Raw genomic sequence first — 15,803 nt, 5'->3', positions numbered from 1 at the left:
CACATGAAGAACAGCAGCAGTAACTCTATACTGTATTCATATTAAACACATGAACAGCAGCAGTAACTCTATACTGTATTCATATTAAACACATGAAGAACAGCAGCAGTAACTCTATACTGTATTCATATTAAACACATGAAGAACAGCAGCAGTAACTCTATACTGTATTCATATTAAACACATGAACACATGAAACAGCAGCAGTAACTCTATACTGTATTCATATTAAACACATGAAGAACAGCAGCAGTAACTCTATACTGTATTCATATTAAACACATGAACAGCAGCAGTAACTCTATACTGTATTCATATTAAACACATGAACAGCAGCAGTAACTCTATACTGTATTCATATTAAACACATGAACAGCAGCAGTAACTCTATACTGTATTCATATTAAACACATGAAGAACAGCAGCAGTAACTCTATACTGTATTCATATTAAACACATGAAGAACAGCAGCAGTAACTCTATACTGTATTCATATTAAACACATGAAGAACAGCAGCAGTAACTCTATACTGTATTCACACATGAAGAACAGCAGCAGTAACTCTATACTGTATTCATATTAAACACATGAACAGCAGCAGTAACTCTATACTGTATTCATATTAAACACATGAACAGCAGCAGTAACTCTATACTGTATTCATATTAAACACATGAAGAACAGCAGCAGTAACTCTATACTGTATTCATATTAAACACATAAGAACAGCAGCAGTAACTCTATACTGTATTCATATTAACACATGAAGAACAGCAGTAACTCTATACTGTATTCATATTAAACACATGAAGAACAGCAGCAGTAACTCTATACTGTATTCATATTAAACACATGAAGAACAGCAGGACTAACTCTATCCTGTATTCATACTAAACATAACACAGTATACAGTACCATTATTATAGTTGTCTGAGGGATTGATTGTATCATAGACGTGACCACCACCTGTTGGTCAAAGAAGAGAGAGACAGTTTAGTTTGGTTGGTTCTCCCTCAGGGACAGAGAGTACAGTAACATGTTATATAAAGGGGATGTTGATGAGTCAGTGTATGAGGTTACAGAGAGAGTAAAGTCTGGGCTGAGAAACTGACCATGCTGCAGACATGTATACCCAGCATCAGGAGCCTGACCCTGGGTAGATCCTTGGTCCTGTTGGGGGTCCTGGTTGGTACACTGGGTCTTGGGGTGCCTAGAGGGAGAGAGATACTCATAAAGAACTAAGCCGATATGTTACTGAATAATCATAGTTGAGAGACAGGTGTACTTACAAGAATATTCTGTTAAAACAGGAACCTGTAATGAGAAATGTAAACTATTATATCAGGTCATTTCTGTATTGAACTATTGTATTTAAACATTTTTCTAACTAAACATGAACTACAGAGTTAAATGATGAATAATAAAATCTCACCTTTGGCGTTTTTAAATCTCCACAGCAGGACGAGGAGAATGACCAGTAGAACACCAGCAACAACCAGACCCACAACCACTCCTACTAGGACTGGTGTAGAGGATCCAGGAGCTACGACTGGAGAGAGAACAGCACAACACCACCAGACTCAGAGAGGTAATATAGGAGTATAGACCGGCTTGTATCTTCTGATCATTTAGTTCAGAGGTTATATTTTCTATGGGATTGCAAATCCAAACGTTTTTTAACTTCAACACTAAAATCACTATCACACAGATGATGAAAAGGTAACTTGTGATCAGAATAGTTTTCTCACCTCTCACTGTCATCCAGCTCTCTGGTGATTCTCCCTTGTCAGGGTATTTGCATGTGTAGAATCCTTCATCTGACTTGGATACTGTAAGGATGGTCATCTCTCCTGTGGTCTCATTCTTGATGAGTACTCCATCTTTGTAGAAATCAGCCTTGATGTTTGAGCTGGTTGTCCAGTATTTGCAGCGCAGAGTCACAGAGTCTCCTTCAGTCAGGGGATGGACAGGGCTCTCCAGGATCACATCACCAGCTGTTTAACATAATATATAAATAATGCTGTAAATCTGCATACTGGAGTCATCACCCTCAAAATATTATGATCTTGTAATTTATAAGAGATGCAATTCAGTTACAGAATTGAACATCCTATTGTCATGAAATGTTGTTTTTGTGTGTGAATGTTGTACAATAGACATACCAGCCACTGTGATGTTGACAGCATTACTGTTCTCTCCTGATCCAGACTCACACCAGTACACTCCACTGTCCCCTGTGTATGTGTAGCTGATGGTACATGTGGACCCTGTTATTGATCCCCAGTGAGAGACACACCCTGACTCTACTCCTCTCTCTGTGTATCTCATCAGTCTCCATCCAGTAGAGTTCCCCTTCAGCTCACAGCTCAGTGAGAGAGACTTTGATCTAAAGTGTTGAGTTGTGTTGGGACTTATTCTGAGAGACACTGAAGGCTGCAGATCTGAAACAATGAGAGACAGAGTCAAACCTTTAGTAAAATAATAGATATTATACACGAGGGAGACTTAAATATGTTTCAATGCGTTTAGTTACCTCCTGACCAGAGAAACTGAGGTTCACTGTAGAGTGTGTAATAGACTGGGTCTCCTCTCCCCAGCTCTACACACATATCCTCCTGTGTGAGTAGGACCAGCAGGGATCAGGGTGTAGGAGTCTTCACTAGTCACATTGTCAGATAGGGGCTGTAGAGAGTAAGACTTGTCTGATAGGGAGGGTAACCCAGCTCTGTAGGGAACAGTCCTGTACCAGGAGAACCTCCAGCCTGTAGACGTCTTGTCAACTTTACAGTTCAGAGCCACTGAGTCTCCAGGGTTCAGCCACCGAGGAGAGATTCTCAGGACAGCCTTGGGTTTATCTGTTATGAAGGGAAGGCAGGATTCAAACTTTTAATCTTAAACATATTCGAGCAACCATCATGACTTGTATAAGCTTAAATAGACTTACCAGACACATTCAGTTGTACATCATCACTGGTCTTGGAGAACTTGTCTCCCTTTACACCCTCACAGGTATATGAATCACTGTTAGACCTGTAGACAGGACTGATTCTGTACTCAGGCTTTGTGTTAAAGGGGCTGAATAACTGACTATTCTTATACCATCTGTAGTTCCAGTCAGAGTCTCCTCCCCCCTGTATGTCACATCTCATAGTAACAGTCTCTCTAATGAATATCTGGGTCCAGTTGGGTTGGAGGGTCAGAACAGCAACAGGCCTCTCTGCACAGTCACAACACAGACAACTAACTGAATAAACAATTGCTCAATTTTAAATGTGTGCATTTATCAATAGGACTACTCATGAATATAGCTTCAAGTTACCTACAGTTGTTGGGATATAGTCAGCAGACAAAATATTATACCATAGTTTTTATCAATGTAAAATAGCATCTTATTTATCATAAAACTGTTTTAGACTCACCAGTAACATGTATCTGGACTGGGTCACTGTACAGAGTGTAGTAGACTGGGTCTCCTCTCCCAGCTCTGCACCAGTACCGTCCTCCATCAGAGACCCTGACCCTGCTGAGTGTGTAGGAGTATCCAGAGGTTGTGGTTACTGGTGTAGAGTCTGGTCTGTGTCTGTACCAGTAAAACTTCCATCCAGGAGACTCTACAGTACAGCTCAGTGTCACTCTGTCTCCTGTGAATACGTTCTCTTTGTCTGAAGTCAGTGATGTCGACGGCTGATAATCTGTTGGTATTTCAATAGGTTTGAGTGGAAAGATCCAGTGTCCTGATACACACGACGACAAGTTAGTGATGGAGCATCATTAGTGAACTCACCAGTGACTCTGATGGGGAGGAAAACACTGACTTGAGACCACTGAGGCCGACCTGTCCTTACCCCAGCACATCTGTACTGACCAGCCTGGTTAGACAGAGTGGTGATGGTTTTACCAGGCATACTGGAATGGATGTTGTTTCCTATATACCAGCTGTACATCCAGTCTGTGTACATTGATATGTCACACTGCAGACTGACTGTCTCTCCAGAGTGAAGGAGACCCTGAGGAGAGATACTCACTGAGGCCGTGGGCAGAGCTGTTGAAAGACAATACAGTCAGTTGTTGATTCATACATAAGATGAGAACACATATTGTGGAATCTTGCTATCGCGGTATTGATTCTAAAAGGTTGTCATTGTGAATAAATGCATTTGCAGTTTGTACATATAACCTCTTTTTACTCTTTGTCAATGACTGAGTCTTAAACTCACCAATAAACTGGATAGAGAGGGCTCTGCTGAGTTGAGACTTCTGGGGCTGATCTTTCCTGGTCCCCCAACACTGGTACTGACCAGCCTGGTCGGGGAGAGAGATGATGATTTTACCATGTGTACTGGAACCTGGTTGGTTGTTTCTGGACCAGTAGTACGTCCAGTCTGTGTAGTCTGGTATGTCACACTGCAGAGTGACAGTATCTCCAGAGTAGAGGAGACCCTGAGGAGTGATTCTCAATGTGGCTCTGGGCTGAACTGTGGAAACACAAACAAAATATATCCAATACACACTGAGTGTACAAAACATTCAGAACTTTCCATGACATAGACTGACCAGGTAAATCATGTATATCCTTCCATGTCACCTGTTAAATCCACTTCAATCAGTGTAGATGAAGGGGAGGAGACAAGTTAAAGAAGGATTCTAAAGCCTCAGACAATTGAGACATGGATTGTGTATGTGTGCCATTCAGAGGGTGAATGGGCAAGACAAAATATATCAGTGCCTTTGAGTGGGGTATGGTAGCAGGTGTCAGGTGCACCAGTTTGCGTCAAGAACTTAAACGCTCCTGGGTTTTTCACGCTCAACAGATTCACTTGTGTATCAAGAATTGTCCACCATCCTAAGGACATCCAGCCAACTTGACACATCTGTGGGAAGCATTGGAATCAACATGGGACAGCATCCCTGTGGAACGCTTTTGACACCTTGTGGAGTCCATGTCCCGATGAATTGAGACTCTTTCGAGGGCAAAAAGTGGACGGTTGCAACTCAATATTAGTACGGTGTTCTTAAAGTTTTGTACACTTAGTGTAAATTATTCTTAATACCCATGTAGATGGTATTTGCTGATTTCTTTTGATTTTCCAATGATGTTAAGTAAAGAGGCAATGAGTTTGAAGGTAGGCCTTGAAATACATTCACAGGTACAGCCCCAATCGAATCAAATGATGTCAATTAGCCTATTAGAAGCTTCTAAAGCCATGGCATCATTTTCTGGAATTTTCCAAGCTGTTTAATTAAAGGCACAGTCAACTTAGTGTATGTAAACTTCTGAAACCACTGGAATTGTGATGCAGTGAATTATAAGTGAAATAATCTGTCTTTTAACAATTGTTGGGAAAATGACTTGTGTCATACACAAAGTAGATGTCCTAACCGACTGGCCAAAGCCATAGATAGTTAAGACATTTGTGGAGTGGTTGAAAAACAAGTTTTAATGACTCCAACCTAAGTGTATGTAAACTTCTAAATTCAAATGTATAACCAGGACTGACTCTGTACTCTGGTTTTGTATTAGAATAGATTGACTTCCTGTTGTTATGCCACTCATACTGCCAGTCAGAGTCTCCTCCCCATGTATGTCACATCTCATAGTAACAGTCTCTCCAATGAATATCTGGGTCCAGTTGGGTTGGAGGGTCAGAACAGCTACATGTCTCTGCACAGACACACAGACAACTAACTGAATTAACAGTTGCAAGGAAGGTGTTCATAATGTTTGTTCACTCAGTGTATATTGTGCAACTAAATACTTCCAGCTCTTACCACATTCTTTACATTTTCTCTCAGACATAAACATCCATGGATAAAAATGTAAATAAAGAGCTTCAGTATAACAATACATCCACTACTTGAATATTGAAATAGGGAAGGCCAACATATTAAGTGGGGCTCCAGTCCACAAAGTAATAAGTATGCTAGTATTACAGTAAATGGTTGAAATGACTGAATAGCATCTCACTATCAACTCATGTGCAGAGTTATTCACTGATATTAAAGGAGAAGTTTGCTTTTTACAACGAAATGTAAATTGTTAAATGTAAATACCATGTTACAGAACAGTTCAGACACCTTTTTGTGATTTAAAACTTACCCTAAACAACAAATCACTTCCTCATCCTCCTTATGGGAACCCCCAAAAACATGAACAAAGTCATCCAAACACGGCATTTTAGAAACGGTAAAGCTCTCAGTTTAATGATGCAGGTATTTTAACGTTGTGTGCATGAAATTGTGTCGTTCTGAACTTTATCCACAATACTATATTCCGTTTTGCGCGATTCGAGACGTTTTCCTTATCAAACTCTTCCATTCTCCATGTAGCTTGTTGCTACAGGTAACTGCCAAAATAAAGGAAACACCAACATAAAGTGTCTTAATAGGGTGTTGGGGCACCACAAACCATCAGAACAGCTTCAATGAGCCTTGGCACAGATTCTACAAGTGTCTGCAACTTCCTGTGTGGAAGATTAGCTCTGATTAGCTCTTTCATTCATGTCATTATGACAGCAAAGTCAGATCATGAGAGCTCTCATTCCTATCAGTACATTCATGCTCCATGAGATTATGGTGAGATGCTTTTCAGAATGGTGAGATGCTGTCAGAATGGTCAGATGCTTTTCAGACTGGTGAAATGCATTTCAGAATGGTGAGATGCTGTCAGAATGGTCAGATGCTTTTCATGAAGAATGATGAGATGCTGTCAGAATGGTCAGATGCTTTTCAGAATGGTGTGATGCTATTCAGAATGGTGAGATGCTGTCAGACTGGTTAGATGCTGTTAGACTGGTTAGATGCTGTTAGACTGCCCTTATGGAAAAACCACATGATTTCAGATGTGGTTTTGGAACACTTCACATGTGATTTCACATTAAGTTTCACATGTGGATTTTCACATGTGATTACATAACTTTTTAAATACATTTTCACATGACAAAATTGCAAAAAAAAAAAAATTTAACTTAAAGGAACGGTTCACTCATTTGGAATGTTAAATTGTTTTTGTGCATTTCTAAATGATGTTCTATCGATTCCCTGAGTCATGTCATGTTTTCATGTGTATCTGAGTTGTTGGAGTTCAAGCAGGCAGAAATAAGGCTGGTATGACGTGTCATACTGGCTCCAATACAGACTTTAGTCTACCTACATAAACACAACCATCATAACACAATTACCTATCAGTCAAATAAAACATGTACATAAACTATGTTTCCTACCTCTTTACAGATCATACATACACAACTGAATCCCCTTTTCTCATAACATTAATGAACGTGAGGAAGGAAAAGCAGAGACAAAGATGATGAAACATAAAGAGATGGAGGTTTGATCAAATAAATGAATATCTACCATCATCTTCATCACAGTGTCCACAGTAGATGAGGATACTCAGCACTTCAACAAAGACAAAGTCATTACAATACAGTAGTAATACAGTAGTGTATAGTAATATAATAGTAATATTAACATTAGTGCATTGTGCTCATAGACAAACACACAAACACTAATACGTTCTTACTTACAGAGCAGCACACAGAGCAATGTGTTCTCCATTCTGTCCCACTGACAAGTGACCTTCTCTACAACTACAGTTCTTCTGACAAACCCCTCAACTTCCTATATGACAGACTGTTTAGATCACACCTCTTCACCGTCACACAGAAAAATAGAAAATTATTGAGAAACGTACAAAGGCTGTAAGAAAAAAGAGTAGCGGTTGATGGCGTGTTAATTTTCTGACCAACTTCTTCTTATAGTTTGCTACATGACCTCACACTGGTTCCTTCCTCTTTATTGAAGGAAAGGAGGATGGAATGAGAATAGATCCGTCTGAGATTAGATCCGTTTGGTATCAGAATGTGCAGATGTTAGTTCATTTTTACAACCACAATGCACAGATAGATGCCTCCCCTCAAACCTAAGCTATGGTGATTACTGGTATCCCAGCTCGCCTCAGCTTCAGCTATCCCCTCCATAAACACATGGAGAGCAAGACTTGTCTGATAGGGAGGGTAACCCAGCTCTGTAGGGAACAGTCCTGTACCAGGGGAACCTCCAGCCTGTAGACATATTGTCAACCTCACAGCTCAGAGTCACTGAGTCTCCAGGGTTCAGCCACTGAGGAGAGATACTCAGGACAGGTTGTGGTTGATTTGTGATTAGACAGAGGACTGGTTAAAAACTTTCAATCTAAGAAATTATTCTAGTTGCCCATGGAGTTGTTTGCATGATTAGATAGACTTACCAGACACAGTCAGTTGTACATCATCACTGGTCTTGGAGAACTTGTTTCCCTTTACACCCTCACAGGTATATGATCCACTGTTAGACCAGTAGACAGGAGTGATTCTGTACTAGTCTTTGTGTTAAAGGGGCTGAATATCTGACTATTCTTATACCATCTGTAGTTTCAGTCAGAGTCTCCTCCCACCTGTATGTCACTCACTGTAGCTTTGGAAAGAGCTGTGAGAGAGGAGAAGCAACTTAATCAGATGATTTGAACATTATTTGATACACATCATGTTGATTCATTTCCAACAGTTTAGCTGTTGTAGAGTTTTGATAAAAGTACATTTTAGGTGTACAACAGTTCCAGCCAAATATATTGGCACCCTTGCACTTTTCTTAAATAATTCCCTATTTCTTCTAAAATAAGTTGATATTTACTGTCAGTATAGCGGGGCAGGGCTGAAACATAGATTTGCAGATTAGGCACATGCTATACATTTCTTAAGCTGGATACAAGTAGCTCTTTCAAAGGACTCTTTAAAGAAAAGTTTTAACGGGAATTAGTCATGTTCAGTTAGTGAACCATTTGTGTGGTTGTATCGGGTTAGAGTGATGAAATGCAGAAAAATCCGTTCTGATTATTTACTCACGTTGAGTGTTCCACAGATGAAAAATGCACAAAGCACTTACACACAGACAGAGACAGAGAGGGAGAACGAGAGAGAAAAGGAGAAATAGAGAGAGAACTGACTAAATTACATTGAGAGACTGAGAACAGGAATAGAGCTAGAAAACCAAAACCGTACAATTTTATTGAGTCTAAAATATATTTGGTAAAAAACTACACAATGTCTATAGATTTCCAATGTTTCTCAGGCTCATGCAACAACTGAATTAGAAGCTGCAGCGACCAACAACTCAATTCCTCTGTAAACACAGTGTAACCAAACAAAGTCATCATCTGATGCCATATGTATTGTGTATGGTTGACATACTTCATATTCTATAAATGAAACAATTTCTCGTCCAATAAATGACTGTGTTCCATTCTGAGCCACTGGTAAGTGACTGAAGACACTAGCATTTCCTCTGGACCAGGCCCATACAGTTCCTGTGGTTGTGACACAAATGGGTCTTTGTCAGAATTAGAAAGCTACAGATCCTTAAAGAGAAACAGAAAAAATGTATCTGATGTCCTGTTCATCTTGACTCAAATTCCTCTTTCTGTAAAGGAGCAGACACAGCAACACTGTGTTCTTATTGTTGGTGGAAGAGAGAACTAACACAACTAAAGAAATGATCTGAGGAAGGAGCATTGATGATACAATTATATTTGTGCAAAAGTCAACATTGCATTGACCATACCAGGTCACGTTTACATTTTCAGTAGGATCTTTAAAGTCACTAGGATAGGTAGAGAGGTGTCAAAGGGTTGACTTCATGGTTTAGGAGCTATTTAGAAGTTAGCTGTGTGTGAAGATTCTTGGTAACAAGGCAGGTCTGTCAACTATTCAGAGGAATAACACAGGAAATGAGTTATCAGACTGCAGTCGAGGCTCCTCAGAGGAGGATGGAGAGGACAATCCTCCTCAGTGAATTTCATAAAAATACATATTTTAAACCATTTAAAAAGTGATCCTTTTTAGATCAAACTATATTAAATATATTCATGTCACCAAATAATTGTTTAAAACACACTGTTTTGCTATGAAGGTCTACAGTAGCCTCAACAGCACTCTGTAGGTAGCACCATGGATAGCTAGTTTCCGTCGTCTTCTGGGTACATCGACTTAAATACAAAACCTAGGAGGCTCACGGTTCGCACCCCATTCCATAGACTTACAAAGTAATTATGACAACTTCTGGAGGACATTCTCGAACCTATCAGAGTCCTTGCAACATGAACTGACATGTTGTCTACCCAATCAAAGGATCAGAGAATTAATCTAGTACTGAAAGTGTAAGCTACAGCTAGCTAGCACTGCAGAAATGTAAAGAACTTACGTTCAGTTTTACTTACTTAACTAGCAAATGCAGCTAGGTAGTTTAGCCTACTGAAACACCCTGCTCAAACAGGGGGATGCTATGTTAGCTAGCTGGCTATGACTGGACCTCTTCCAAGTCAAGATAAGCTTTTGGTTCTACTAATTTATTGCCACCGGGGCCAGCTGGTGTAATCGCTAAACTACTTACTGACTGTACACTGTAACGTTACTGCATGATTGAAGCAGGTTTACTAATGCTTTAGTCCTATTAGCCATGTTGACTATGATGTTACTTTAGCTAATATGGTTACAATGATGTAGGCTGTGTGTAGTGGTTATGACATGGTTTGGCTTGTAAAGTTTTTTTTTTTTGCCTGGTCACATACAGCTGATGTGTTGTGCATTGAAGTCCACAAGCGAAGAGAAAAGGTGAGAGGAGGAGAGCGCATATATGCAAGAAGGAATACAACGTGGCTGCTATGAAAGTGACCCATGTTTACATGTGTGGTGTGTTCATTCCGCCGATTCTGTTGAAAAACGTTTCTTAAACGGAAGCAAATGGGAATAAACGTACCTGAATTCATCCAATGGAAACTCTCGTTTGCAACTGTAGGATTAATGATTACACCCTAGATCAACTAGATTCAGGCAAGAGTGTGTCACTGACTGTCACCTCAAATTTGTCATAGGCTTGTAACCTCATAATGGGTATAGGGAAAATGTTTGTATCATGTAGTAGAGTAAACCTATTGTTGTTACATTGAACTGGGTGAATGGAATTTGAAAAACAGTCATCCAATATGCTGTAATAGAAATAAGGCCATGCACATAAGGAAAGAAATTGTCCTCCCTCATCTTAAACGGCACTGACCGCCACTGTCAGTGATAGATTAAATGTAAACGAGAAATTAATATGACAAGTGAACTACAGTATACTGTATGCTAAAATAACATTGACATCTGTCTCTCTGATAAACACAGAAAGCCCCATACACCTTTTCCTGTATAGGCCTATTCATCATTTTGACATCTACAACCCTCTCTATTTGTCTCTCTCTGACCACAGTGGAAAAAACAGCTTCACACACACCACCCTCCTTCACAAACCCTCACTGCAAAAGAGGAAGAGATCAAACCATAACCACTCAACTCCTCTCTGTTTGAGGAGGGTTGTTGCTTTGTGGCAACTATAACAAACCAGTGTAACGTTTCTCCGGCTTTGTGCACAGCTTTTTATGTCTTGAGAGGCATACACACAAACAACTGACTTAAGTGGTCCAACCTTTGTTTTTATTGGTTGAAAAGGTTACAAATCAAATAAAATCAAATAAAATGTATTTATATAGCCCTTCGTACATCAGCTGATATCTCAAAGTGCTGTACAGAAACCCAGCCTAAAACCCCAAACAGCAAACAACGCAGGTGTAAAAGCACAGTGGCTAGGAAAAACTCCCTAGAAAGGCCAAAACCTAGGAAGAAACCTAGAGAGGAACCGGGCTATGTGGGGTGGCCAGTCCTCTTCTGGCTGTGCCGGGTAGAGATTATAACAGAACATGACCAAGATGTTCAAATGTTCATAAATGACCAGCATGGTCGAATAATAATAAGGCAGAACAGTTGAAACTGGAGCAGCAGCACAGTCAGGTGGACTGGGGACAGCAAGGAGCCATCATGTCAGGTAGTCCTGGGGCACGGTCCTAGGGCTCAGGTCCTCCGAGAGAGAGAAAGAAAGAGAGAATTAGAGAGAGCATATGTGGGGTGGCCAGTCCTCTTCTGGCTGTGCCGGGTGGAGATTATAACAGAACGTGGCCAAGATGTTCAAATGTTCATAAATGACCAGCATGGTTGAATAATAGTAAGGCAGAACAGATGAAACTGGAGCAGCAGCATGGCCAGGTGGACTGGGGACAGCAAGGAGTCATCATGTCAGGTAGTCCTGGGACATGGTCCTAGGGCCCAGGCCAGTTGAAACTGGAGCAGCAGCATGGCCAGGTGGACTGGGGACAGCAAGGAGTCATCATGTCAGGTAGTCCTGGGGCATGGTCCTAGGGCTCAGGTCCTCCGAGAGAGAGAAAGAAAGAGAGAAGGAGAGAATTAGAGAACGCACACTTAGATTCACACAGGACACCGAATAGGACAGGAGAAGTACTCCAGATATAACAAACTGACCCTAGCCCCCCGACACATAAACTACTGCAGCATAAATACTGGAGGCTGAGACAGGAGGGGTCAGGAGACACTGTGGCCCCATCCGAGGACACCCCGGACAGGGCCAAACAGGAAGGATATAACCCCACCCACTTTGCCAAAGCACAGCCCCCACACCACTAGAGGGATATCTTCAACCACCAACTTGCCATCCTGAGACAAGGCCGAGTATAGCCCACAAAGATCTCCGCCACGGTACAACCCAGGGGGGCGCCAACCCAGACAGGCCGACCACAACAGTGAATCAACCCACCCAGGTGACGCACCCCCCAGGGACGGCATGAGAGAGCCCCAGCAAGCCAGTGACTCAGCCCCGTAACAGGGTTAGAGGCAGAGAATCCCAGTGGAAAGAGGGGAACCGGCCAGGCAGAGACAGCAAGGGCGGTTCGTTGCTCCAGAGCCTTTCCGTTCACCTTCCCACTCCTGGGCCAGACTACACTCAATCATATGACCCACTGAAGAGATGAGTCTCTGACATGGGTAGGCAGACCGTTCCATAAAAATGGAGCTCTATAGGAGAAAGCCCTGCCTCCAGCTGTTTGCTTAGAAATTATAGGGACAATTAGGAGGCCTGCGTCTTGTGACCGTAGCGTACGTGTAGGTATGTACGGCAGGACCAAATCAGAGAGAGGTAGGAGCAAGCCCATGTAATGCTTTGTAGGTTAGCAGTAAAACCTTGAAATCAGCCCTTGCTTTGACAGAAAGCCAGTGTAGAGAGGCTAGCACTGGAGTAATATGATCAAATTTTTTGGTTGTAGTCAGGATTCTAGCAGCCGTATTTAGCACTAACTGAAGTTTATTTAGTGCTTTATATAAATTGGGGACCTGGTAGCAGTTGTAAGGGCAACAATTATGCAGGAAGCAAGGCAGGTTGAAGTGCTCAAAGTGTAAATGTATTAACAGTTCTTGTTGATCCAACAGTGAAAGCGCCATATAAATAGACCTACAATATATCAGCCTAGATTTACTAAATACAGTGTATACACAGGCCACAGCCCAAAAGGGTTAGCCTCTGTATCAGGCTTAATCTGTCCTATCTATAGGTAGAGGGCAAGAGGGAGAGAAACCACGTCTAATCTGTCTCACAGGACCTCAAACAGGTACATTATGCACCTGCCCCACCCAGGACCCGACCAGTACCCAATTGGCAAGTACAACCACTAAACTGGTTTTAAATGTGAGGCAATTTTCATATCCCTAAATGTGTCTAAATCAGAATGAATCATACTATTTCATCACAGTACATGAAATGAACAAAGGTTTAATTTTTTTAACAGTACTGACTCCCAAACATGGCGCACAGGCCACGTATCTCTATGAACACTGAGGCGCGAAAGTTAAATGCACCAATAACTTGACCAAACATTTCCTCGACACATGATTGTACTTGCGCACAGTAAATACTCATCATACCGGTAAAATTGGAAAAGAACAACAATATATTTGGAGAAGTTCATTACTGAATTCATGGAGAAAACATGAACGTGCCAAACTATTTATAAATATGTCTCTGTTTAACTGAAAAACATTCTCAGCCACATCATAGATAATGTGGCAGAAGCTTTTGCACACCTCTGCTGTAATGAAATTATGCAAACCGGTGAGTTGTCAAACTGCCAACTACTACCAAAGATGGTGGATAAATGAAGGTCTTGCTCAGGCACTTTCCATTGAAAGAAATAGTCACAGTTCCGGTCTGCTTAAGCCTTAAGTAGTGACTCTCCCATAGACACCAATGTGTTAGCAGCTGGGTTTGGTCTGCTTAGTTCGTTGACTGACTGTATATGAAGCAGAAAAAATGAGATATTATTAGTAAATATTGTGAATAATGGCACTGATGAGACACCTAGTGGAATGTATTGAATGTGGACAACTGATGACCGTATCTATTCAGTAAGATGGTTCTGGAGCTCAACATGTCTTCTCCATGCAACACATTACAGAGACCTAGGATAGGGTAAGTAATCCTTCTCACCCCCTAAAAAGATTTAGATGCACTATTGTAAGTGGCTGTTCCACTGGATGTCATAAGGTGTATGCACCAATTTGTAAGTCGCTCTGGATAAGAGCGTCTGCTAAATGACTTAAATGTAATGTAAATGTAAATCTGTCATCTGATAACAATAGCATGACATTGATGCACTGACACACATCTCTCTTTTTGTTGAGTCATGCTGGAATAACACAGTGGAGAGTGCTATATGTCAAATGTATTGTGAGCCATGGTGATACAGTAGTAGTAGTAGTAGTACTAGTAACTGAGTATTTCATACACATTGGTACATGTTTGGTCATTTTAAAAGCATGAAATAGGATCAAAGGACTAATACCTCATGTGAATAAACCTCACCACATCAATTACCTGCCTTGGACAACAAGCAACAGAGACAGTATGTAAATATAATAATAGTGTCACTGTCACCGGTTAACCAAATACATTCACAGAAAACAACAGTTGCTTCCACAGCTGTCAGTATCAGGCTCCAAGAGAGCTGACAAAAAGTGACATTGAAAGGTTGTGTCATTCTGAAATGTATTATTATTAGAAATGATTTGATGATATATGATGTTATATACAGTATTAAATTAGGATTATGCATCATCTTATATTAGGATTTAGCATCATACCCAAGAAGACTTAAGGCTGTGTCATAGACCCTCACAGTTCCAAAATGGGGTAAAGATGACAGCCATATTGTTCAGGGAGAAATCCAAACCAGTCTAATTGGAATGAATGCCCCATTGTGTCCTCCTCCCAGAGCGCTAAGAACCTTGGCGTGATCCTGGATAACACCCTGTCGTTCTCAACTAACATCAAGGCGGTGGCCCGTTCCTGTAGGTTCATGCTCTACAACATCTGCAGAGTACGACCCTGCCTCACACAGGAAGCGGCGCAGGTCCTAATCCAGGCACTTGTCATCTCCCGTCTGGATTACTGCAACTCGCTGTTGGCTGGGCTCCCTGCCTGTGCCATTAAACCCCTACAACTCATCCAGAACGCCGCAGCCCGTCTGGTGTTCAACCTTCCCAAGTTCTCTCACGTCACCCCGCTCCTCCGCTCTCTCCACTGGCTTCCAGTTGAAGCTCACATCCGCTACAAGACCATGGTGCTTGCCTACGGAGCTGTGAGGGGAACGGCACCTCAGTACCTCCAGGCTCTGATCAGGCCCTACACCCAAACAAGGGCACTGCGTTCATCCACCTCTGGCCTGCTCGCCTCCCTACCACTGAGGAAGTACAGTTCCCGCTCAGCCCAGTCAAAACTGTTCGCTGCTCTGGCCCCCAATGGTGGAACAAACTCCCCCACGACGCCAGGACAGCGGAGTCAATCACCACCTTCCGGAGACACCTGAAACCCCACCTCTTTAAGGAATACC

General features: G+C 41.6%; 1 pseudogene; it reads right to left on the bottom strand.

Moving 5' to 3' along the window:
• Positions 1-853: 853 nt before the first annotated feature.
• On the bottom strand, positions 854-7,789 carry LOC118369173 (sialoadhesin-like; annotated as a pseudogene).
• Between the last annotated feature and the right edge of the window lie 8,014 nt (positions 7,790-15,803).

The sequence above is a fragment of the Oncorhynchus keta genome, unplaced genomic scaffold, assembly GCF_023373465.1.
Source record: "Oncorhynchus keta strain PuntledgeMale-10-30-2019 unplaced genomic scaffold, Oket_V2 Un_contig_6406_pilon_pilon, whole genome shotgun sequence".
NCBI lineage: Eukaryota > Metazoa > Chordata > Actinopteri > Salmoniformes > Salmonidae > Oncorhynchus > Oncorhynchus keta.
The sequence above is the reverse complement of the archived record's forward strand: the minus strand, read 5'-3'. Positions and strand labels throughout refer to the sequence as shown.